This window comes from Macadamia integrifolia, unplaced genomic scaffold, assembly GCF_013358625.1.
Source record: "Macadamia integrifolia cultivar HAES 741 unplaced genomic scaffold, SCU_Mint_v3 scaffold115, whole genome shotgun sequence".
NCBI classification, from domain to species: domain Eukaryota; kingdom Viridiplantae; phylum Streptophyta; class Magnoliopsida; order Proteales; family Proteaceae; genus Macadamia; species Macadamia integrifolia.
In genome coordinates, this window is record NW_024868103.1 from 557,980 (window position 1) to 568,727 (window position 10,748).

The window sequence follows — 10,748 nt, forward strand, 5'->3', positions numbered from 1 at the left end:
TTTTTTTCATTTAAAACTTAGAATGAGGATATAGATCAGTTCCAACAATTTCGAGTAGTATCAATGAGGAATTGGTATGGTTTTAAGAATCGTGAATCGAATTGATGAATTAGGGTCATCGATGAGCGATCTCCGGTTATGACTGATTTGATATAACGAATCCATGATTTAAAAACCTAGAATTGTTGAGTTTTCCATATCTAAGGGCCGATTATAAGGGTTTTTTGGGATCAATTCTATTCGAATAATGGAACCATGGTTTCGAGTATTATTAGTCATATTGATTATATTGTATTGGCATCGGTTGAGATCGATCCTCGATTCTTAATCAATTCGGACCAATTACTCGTATCATTTTAAGGGTAAAACAGTAAAAAAAGTAATTTTTCTAAGAAGCAAGGGGTAAAAGAGACTAATACCCATTGATTCGAATCGAATTAGTATCCATAGAGACCAATACCAATATCAATACCGAGAATTAAATCCATGAAGGAAACTGATAGGGATCTGTGTTTTGAAACCGAAGGAATCAATCAAAATTGTAATAGGACCGCCAGAATCAAAATCAGTCTCGGTCGATTTAGACCGATCTAATCCAATTCTTAAACCTAAAACCCTATCCAACAAACCTTTCACCGTTCATGCTATTTCTATATTTTTATGGGTTTTGGGTCATCGGGTTTTGACTTTTGAGGAGGGAGTTGGAACCGGACTTAGCCTCCTAGACTTGGCAAATTAGGTCAAGAAGAAGGGGGAATTTGGATTCACTGTATAGATGTTCACCTGCACGTACATGTATAAATCCAACACTTATTTTACTTCCTTGCAGGCGTTGAATCCTTACATATACATCTTAGTGAACATGTAGAGAATCCAAACTCCAAGGAGGGGAGGGGAGGGGAGGGTGGAGTGGAGTGGGGTGGGGTTGGTTGTGGTGTGGTGGGGTGGAGGGAGATGGGTCAGGTGGGCGGATTGGGTCAAGAATTGCCATCCACCTACCATGTGACTAGGTGTACCATACGTTTTGAGTAGATAGACAAGAATCACAAGATGTTGTTGGCTGAATAAGAAGTGCAATTAGCATGCGTGATTAAGATTTGTCTACTACTTAGTTTCATACATCTAATTAATTGAATTTGATCATAATTAATCATTTGTATGTTCATAAACTTTCAACATTGAAGTCATGTGAGGGCTTTAGTTAATCCTGGGATCATCGAGATTAACTAATTGTAATAGCATCAAATTCAACTAATATGACTCACCTTAGGGTATAAATTATACAATAAAAACCCTAGCCTCCATTTCTTCTTCTTCTCTCTGTCTTAATTATCTATTTACTATAGACTTTTGGTTTAGAGTTTTCTGTTTATTGGGGGAAGAATTCCTTTTACATGGTTCTTATATTGGAACAGACCTAGCCTTAATGGTTTACAAGAACTGTTAATGATTTTAAGACCGAATTTCCCTTAATCCATCGCGAAGGATAAGGTTTACAAATACTGTTATTGATTTTATGACAGAATTACCCTTTATCATCGGTGAAAGAATTTTCATTCACCGTGGGGCTCAAAGGTACTTAGATGGGATATTAGGGCCATTTTTGACCTTGCAATAGTAATTAAAACCCTAGGATGGTAGGTGAACCCTATTCCATGGGTGGTGGGAACTTTCTCCTTGATTTTAATTTTTTTGAAAAAATACAAAAAACCAAAATTCATTAAAACCACAAACAGAAGCTCAGAGTTTACGAAACCCAAAATAGATTCAGTGACTCTCCCACTCAACTGATGAGTTGTAGACACCATATTTCCTATTTTTTTTTTCTCTACATTCAAAGAATTAAATTATTTAGATACATTCCTTGTATCCAACAAAAAGATAACAATCTCCACAGCCAACTTTCCTTATCCTCTTGTAGAAGCTTTACTATTTCCCCACAATCATTACAAGCAGTGGTGGCAACGAAACCTATCTGCCTTGCCTGCTGCAACTTTTGAGAATTCCTCTAATTGTATATCCATAATTTAAGGAGGAACAAATGCATGTTCCGTTTAAAAAATAACTGCCGCCCTACAAGAAGAAGGTGCAAAACTCCCATTATAAACTATAATACATTATGTTTTAGGTAAAACCCTTAGTAATTAGGTCATGGGATCAGAGTATCATTAATAGATTGATCGTTTCTATTTTTTTTTTTTGGTAAGAGATCACTTCTGAACTGGTAGGCTTGAAAATGTTAAGTTCACGAACCCATTTGTTTGTATTTGATAAAATATTTTTTGGGTTGAGGGGCTTCCCGTTTTTGGCACAGTTATTCCTAGCCACCCAAAATGAAGTAACAAGAGATAGCAAATATGGACAGAAAGAAAGAGAAATCATTTTTAGAAGCCTGACTTTGATTGACAACATTGGTTAACATATCTATCAAATTAGAATTATGGAGGAGTTCAATTCTTAACCCTAAGAATTCTGTTGCCCACATTCTTTTCGAGACATAGCTAGATAGAAATAAATGCCAATCCGTTTCCTCTTTGAATGATACAGAGGATAAAAATAAAAAATCATTTATTTGGGAAAACCTCTTCAGATTACATCTGGTACATAACCCATTTTTTAAGAGCTTCTAGAAAAAGATTTTGAACGTTGGTTGAATTTTTAACCTTGATTTTAATTCTTCAACTTCGTTAATAAGTATCCATATTTTTTATTTTCTAGAGTGACATTATTGGATAAATCAACCTTTAGTGGGGGTTGGGGGGGGTTTGAACGATCCATAGGACTTATTATTATTATTATTATTATTATATAGATGAGAAATGACTCTCGTAAAATAAGCAATTCTTCACATTGGAAGGCATTTTTTCATCATAACTTTGATTTGTAGACACTTCAATCCTGACCCCCCACGCCCAAGTTTTTTAGAATAATATTTGTATAATCATGGTTAGAGATAATCTTTCGTAGTATAGAAAAAATAAAACGTTATTTTTTTTTATCATCCATGAATACACCAATGGAAACCTTTTTTGTTTTCAATTTTTTTACTTTATTTTTTCAATACTTGAATGCCTCTTTAATTAATTTAAAAGAGATGGCTCCCCACGCTATCAATAAGGGAGAATCACTTATACCACACCAATGGCGTCAGAGAAACGGTATCATTTATATGGTTAGAAGATAGAAAGATAAATAATAAAAAACCCATGTGACATAATATACGATACATTTGCTACATGGGATATTTTTTCCTCTATAATTTAATTTATAAATTATTGAATGTAATTGAAACACTCAATTGACTCATGACATAAGTGACTCCTTCAAACACATTTTCAAATTAAAATGGAAATTTTTTTTCCTTCATAAATTAATTTTGTATATGTATAATTGAAACACTCATTTGACTCATGACATATGTGACCCTTTCAAACGTATTTTCAATAATAGGTTTGAAGGCATAACGCACTCTTAAGGTGATACAATTGGGAAGACTTATTTTGAGTGTGTGTCCCCATTATATGATTAATTCCAATAGATCCAACTATATATTGAAACTTAATTTTGTTGAAGAATTGACTAATTGATTAGAAAACTTGCATGTGAGCAGTTCAGGGATCTTGACGTTCTATTTTTAAGTAGGTCATCTTTTACACTTTGATTGAAGTGTTTTAGTCAATAGTCATATATTCGTGGACATTGACAGCCCAAATGAGACATTACATATGACAATGCATGCGGCCATTCGATTGCTGAATGATGCCATCTTTGAGACATTTGTCATACATCTATTGTTTCAACAAGCGGGTGTGAAAAGATTATAATGTCCCATATTGAAGATGATCGCCCGCATCCTCCCATTAGCCACATTCTATAGCCAATATTGGGCGAGAGAACATTGTCGATTAACGGAAAAAAACACCAGCATACAGGAACATCTTCAAGCTACACAGGGGTGGGGTAGTGGGACCATTCCGGTGTTGTTATGTTTGAGCGTTTCTTACGCCAGACCGGCAAGTTCTTTTTCAATTTTTTATAAAAATTAAAAATTAGATTTTCTTTTCTGTCACTATGTCTTGTGAAATATAACATTTTGCTGTTTGCTACATTGTGTGTACATGAGTTAGTTCATGTAATGGAGGATCAAGTACGTTTCTATTTGGAGCAAGGAGAAAAGAAGCTTGAAAGGCATCGTGGCCTCTTGCGCCCAAATACAAAGGGGGGAAATGACAACCCCGTCTCTCATGAAAGGTGGGAATCTCACTTTTATTAATGTTCCACGTGTGATCCCAATAGCTCCTACACTAGCCAAAGTGTCTTTTAGGGAATTCTCTCCCTTGGTGCAATTTTATATTAAAATGGGTAGGAAAAGATATCAGCTTAAAATGAGTAAAGAAAGTAACTAAAATTGCCAAATATGTAATTTTATATTTATATTTATCTCCATATGATGGTATATTGGTAATTTTCACAAAACTTTGAATCAGAGTTTGAACCATTTTCCTTCCTTACTTTGGATTAAAAATTGGCCATTGAGATATATATGTGTGGGTCCTCTTTCACATTGGGTAACTTATAAACTAAGAGACAAATAGTAAAGCATTATATTTCACTAAGCATTGTGACCAAATAAAAAAACCCTAAAAAATTATTTAAACTATTTAAAAAAAATAATTATATGAACTTTTTTTTGGTAGAAAAAAAATTATATAAATTTAAAAAACCTGAAATTTACATGTACCAAGAATCCTCCTCAAAATTCCTTGCGTGCTTAGTCGTGTAAACTTACTTTTCTAATCTATTTGTCACACTCAAATAAAACCTATCCCGTTTAATAGCGTTTAATTATTTTATCATATTTCATAAATCAAAGAGAGAATTAAAAATATTCCCATAGCCACTTATAGTTTTCCTTCTTAGTCAACCAGTTTATTATTTCGTGTGAATCTAACCATATCTCTCTATGTCTGCTTCCCATCTCATAGGGTCACCATTGATATCTATTTAGTGAGTCCAACTTGAAAAGATGAAAAATTCAACATGGCCAGCTGATAACCTAAACCATCATAATCACAACTCATGTCTACATGAAATTCATGATTTAAATTTGATTAGGGTGTGTTGCTATTGATTTCTAAATTGTTAGGTTTAGACTCAACTCTATTTCATCTTTTCATATAGTTGGCGTAAAGGCATTTGTGATGAAAGGAAAAATGTTTTTCTTCACCAGTCGAGTGAGATGATTGACTTGCCCACTAATGATGTGATCATAAGATAAGACTTTAGTTCTATCAATAGAGTCTCATTTTTATTGAGGAATTTCAAAATACCTTTCCACGGAGGTGTAGGATTCTCCATTCACTATACGTGTGGTGAAACTCATCCGATGTGTAAATGCATTTATGATCTCAATATAATGCATGTAACTATTAACAATGTGGGTAGTTAACATTGTTATTAATTTAATGCACGTACATCCTATAATGAAGAGTGGTGTGCATATGTTATGATCCTCCCACGTAGTGATAGGAGCTTGAACTGGGTAAGCTCTTTTATTTAATTTCCCTTCAACACTAGTGATGTGATCTTGTGATTAGACTCTTAAGTTATCTTAGTATTTACCTTATGTCGTATGGGGTCGAAAACATTTCTCCCTAATCCTTGGACGAACCAGCTTGATGACTCAAATGACCGGTTTATTGGTCACTTGGTTAACCCGATGATCCAACCAGAAGTTTGAGTAATTGTGCATAACCACTTTTATGCTCTGTGAATCCTGACTTCTTGTGTTGCTCTCTGGCTTTGGAAGCCCCTCTTAGCTGCCTCTCTTTTTACAGCCTCGCCCTATCTTGTTGGTCCCTCCGCCAATAAGAGGGGCCTCTTGCAGAACCTATTGGTTTGACACCTCCTAAAAGTCTTGCTTCGCCTAGCTCTTCCAAACCCTGCTTCCCCTAGCTTCTAAGGGTAAGGGAACTCATGCATTTCTCTTGAATGCACTTAGGATCCGGATATTAGAAGAATCAACTGCAATAACAACAACAATAATAATAAATTCAGTTTTATCTTAACTTAAATGAGTCGGCTCCATGGATTCAGGTCAAAGTATGTAAAAATTTGAATCTAAACTGAAAAAGAGGGTGAAAAAAGAATAAATAAATAAACAAATAAATCAAGAATACAAGAAAGAAAAAAAAAAAATGGAAGATGACAGATGAAAGTAAGAGGTAAATGAGGTCGACTACATAGATCCTCGCTCTCCAATAGGCTTTATCCGCGGTCATATTCAGTACAAGACTGAACTATGCATGTCATTCTTCACAACGTTTCTTATAATCATGTTAGGTCTGTCTCTCGCTCTTTTAGTTCCCTCAATCAGAATCATGTCACTCTTTTTCACTGGAGTGTCTCAAGGCCTCCAATGAACAATGAGCCATACCATCTCAAAGGATTTTTTGAAACTTATCGTTGATCAGTGTAACTCCCAAATCAACTCTTATTAGAAGATGTAAGAAAATAAATACAGGAAGAGTATAAGACTTATCTGGATATGTTGTAATTGCACTAGATGAAGTATGAATTCATAGCATCATAGAAATCCTTCTTCTTGAAACATGAACAAACATAACTTGAGTTGAGTCGTATTAGAATGATACTATCCTTAAGGTTTTTAAACATCCCTAATTGTGCAACTGAGTTGACCATTGCTTTTGTAACTCCAAGATAAAACAACTCCTAATCATATAAGGTGCACTCCAATATGTAGTTACACATGGAAGTCTAAAGGCTATATACTCATTATTAGACACAAAGAGACTTGGAAGAATAGAACATAGAGCAGGAAGAATAAAAATACTTGCTAAAAATCCCCTTGTCTAATTTTCAGACCATCTATAATATATATAGACAACGTATCTTTTCAGTATAGGTGTATCTATTTATATATAGATATGTCTGTACGTATACAAATGTCCTTGTACATGTGCCTATATATGTACAATCATACTTGTATACATACAAGAATGTCTATACACCCGTTTATAAATGTAGACCTACACCCACATCCATCCTTGACTCGATAATTATTTAAAAACTTTGACACTAAATATAAATAAATCCAACAAAAGAATATAATAGAGATTACAGAAAGCAAATAAACAATTATGAAAATTTAACAGTCTGGAGTCTGGACCGATTATCAAAATTTGATAGCAGTACCTTGAATAAGCTGGCCTTGTGAGTTTTTTTCTTTATTGTATTTTTCTTCTTTGATAAATGATGTTAGAAGATAAGAAAATTGCTTCCGTTTGTGCATAGAACGGCTAGACAAGGTCAAATCTAACAAACTTAAGGATAAGCTAGTTTATGGGAGATGTACATAAAGTTTTATTTAATAAACTTCATCTTTTCTGTTGGTATTAAAAGGAAAAATCCTTTTAATATGAAAACAGCTTGGGTCCTAGAAGAACCACGCACATGCTTATGTATTTATAGTGATTTTGATCAAGGCAACGGATGACCCACCTGTTTGGTTAGTGCAATTACTAGAAACCTGAATGTCCATGTAAGTTTTTTTGTTTGTATTGTTAATGGAAAAGTCCATCTAAGCTAACTAGCTGATTAAGACCTACAACGTCACAGGTTTTAAGAACTTATATAATAGGGAAGGGATTTGGTGTTGGGCTGCGTAACTCCAGCCCTATCATGTCCTATGTGAGAGGGTTTAGGAGTAGCCGTGTTACTAGGCAGTTTAATTTTCTTTCTCTTATAAATAAATAGGGAGAAGGTTAGGTATACCATCGGTTTTCTTGGAGTTAACGGCTCAATCAATGAGAGGGTTAGGATCGGAGGGACATAGGGGACTTTCTAAAGGAAGGATGAGAGAAATAGACACAGATCTGGATATACTGATGGCATACCTAACTTTTTCTCAAATAAATATTAAAACATCAAGGGAGAAAGTGAATGTCGAGTTTTCTTCCATCCCAAACATTTGTTTTTCTAATTCGCTCAAAGCAATTGGCTTGTTTCAAACCATTATATTTCAACAATTGAACTAGTCAATTTGAAAATGGAGTAATAGGTTAACAGGCAATATAGAAGTGTAATTTGGACATTTTAAAATATCAGAGGAGTAGGAGAGGTGAAAATGTACTTTTTTGGGAGGAAAAAAATGTGTTTTTTGAAGTAGGGGAGTGATAATAAACATGGCTTACAGAGAGTTTTCCTCTATTAGGATGAAACATTCACCACTTCATCCTCGGGGGGGTACAATGAAGGTCCCGTTTGATAACGTTTCAAGAAATGTGTTTCTGCCGTTTCTATGTCAAGAAACGATAGAAACGGAACAAAAAACATTTGACAAACTCGTTTCGTTTCTCCTGTTTTCATAAATAGAAATCAAAATTTATGGTGATTTCTGTTCCTAGAAATGGACATGACGAAACAAGTATGACTTGTTTCGCCGTTTCTGGGAACAACTTTGGTGCAAAAAAATCGTGAAATCCTGCAAACCCTTCGTCGTCAATGGATTGAGGAAAGACACCAACGACCTCTTTTTCTCGGCTGGGTTTTGGAGGTGGAGGCGGAGGTTCAGACCGAGCCTGGCCGTTGGTACTGGGCGCTGCAGCGCCCATTGCTGTTCCCTCCGTCTCCCTCCTCTTCTTAACCGATTGATCTCTATCAGTCGACACTGGCATTTTCTCACTCTCATACTCACCATTCGCAGCTGGAGGTGCTCGAGCTCGACCATATTCAAGATCCACTTGTGGCTTTGCCTCCTTAGGTTTTGGAATTGGAATAATCTGACCAGAATCACTGGCATTCTTCTCACAGAGAACCTCGCTCTGAATCTAGTCCTCTTGGCCCACGACGACGGCATTGCAGTGGACCCGAGTGCCGAGGTCATGGTCCAGGCCTCGATTGTCTTGTTGGGTCGGGGCTCGCCATTTAAACCCCCACTAGCTAAAGCTGCTGCACTGGATAACAAATGCATAAAATGCCTGTAGATCTGATCTCTATCAACTAGTATTTAGGGTTCTCGAGAGATGTTTCCAAACCAGTATACTGAGCTTGTTAGCTTAGCTGCTTAGGGTTTTGACAAAGGGAGGTGAATTTCTGGGCAATCTGCTACTTTTAGTGCCCAGAGAGAGAGAGAGAGAGAGAGAGAATGGTGTACACGTTGGAATGGAGAAATGCCAAAACCTTGAACAAGAATTAGGGGTGCAACAGGGCCAGGTTGCGCTGGGTTTCTTAAAACCCTAGCCCAACCTTGAGTCCCCTTAACTAGGCCCAAACCCACCCTGACCCTGACTCAGGGCCGCAAAACTTCAACCTTGGCCCTACCCTTCAGGGTTCAGCCCAACCCTTACCCGCCCTGATTGGCCCTGATTGACCCTGATTTTTCAAGGTCAGGCCGGGATGACCCTGACCTTGACCCTGATTGACCCTAACCTTGGTTTGCCATCAAGGGTTGGGTATACCCTAACTCTGACCCTGATCTTGCAAAATATGAAATAACTTAAAAATAAAAAACATTCATAATAAAGAGGAGATAAAAAAAATACAAAGTTTCAAATTTCTTGGTAAAAAAAACAAGAGAGATTTGTTTTTTTGTAAAAAAAGTAAGAGATATCGGTGAGAAGATATATTAGGAGTTTTGAGGTGTCAATGGCTCAATGTTAAATAATATCTAAAATTAGGTTAAATTCAGGGTTAACATCAGGGTCACAACCAGGGTCAACATCAGGGGCAAAAATTAGGGCCGGGTTCATGGCGGGTTGAGCGGGCCAAAACATCAACCCTTACCCGCCCTGAACCTGACTCAAGGTCAGAAATTTCAGGGCCGGCCCGGACCTCAGGGCCAAGGTTTTTGGATGGTACTTGTTCGGGATCAAGGAAGGCCAAGGGCGGGTTCGGGTCGTCAGGGCCAAACTTGCACCCCTAACAAGAGTTTTGTTCAAATCAATTATCAAACACCTTCTTTTCTGTTTCTACCGTTTATTGAAACAGAAACAACAAAAACTTTATCAAACGGGCCCGAAGTGTACATTCGTTAATTCCACATTATTTTAGGTCGCATATATATATATATATATAGATTAAGGGGAAGAGTTTCCTATGGGTAAGTGTGGTTCCTATGTGTACACGAGGACCAATGGGAACACACGAGCTAGGAAGCATACATAGAAGAGTCATTTTCCTCTTCATGGGAGATGGGCTGATTGTTTTGCTTCCCAAAAACTATTTTCCCTATAAAATGGCATTTTGATCTCTTTTCCTGCCAATTGAACTTTCTATACATGAGGGATGCATATAGAGAAGTAGTTTTCTATTCGGGAGTGTGGTGTACATCAACATTTCTCTAAGTTCATCTCTCTCCTCCCACAACTAAGGAGCAGACATGTCATTTCTATGAAAGTGAGAGAAATAAACTTAGAGAAACACTAACGTACACTATGCTCCCCAACCCACATGGGTAGTTTACCAATGAAATGGATCTCCCTTATCTATAGATGTTTGTGTCAATTAGAATAAAGAATTCATTTCATTGGTAACTACCCATGTGGAGAGGACCCCACGTCGATATAGAACATGGACTCTATATATTACCACTTCAACTTGCGTTCTAACATAAATAAATAAATAAATATATTTATATATATATATATATATATATAGAGAGAGAGAGAGAGAGAGAGAGAGAGAGAGAGAGAGAGAGAGAGAGAGAGTTGTTCTTCGGGGTGGTGGTC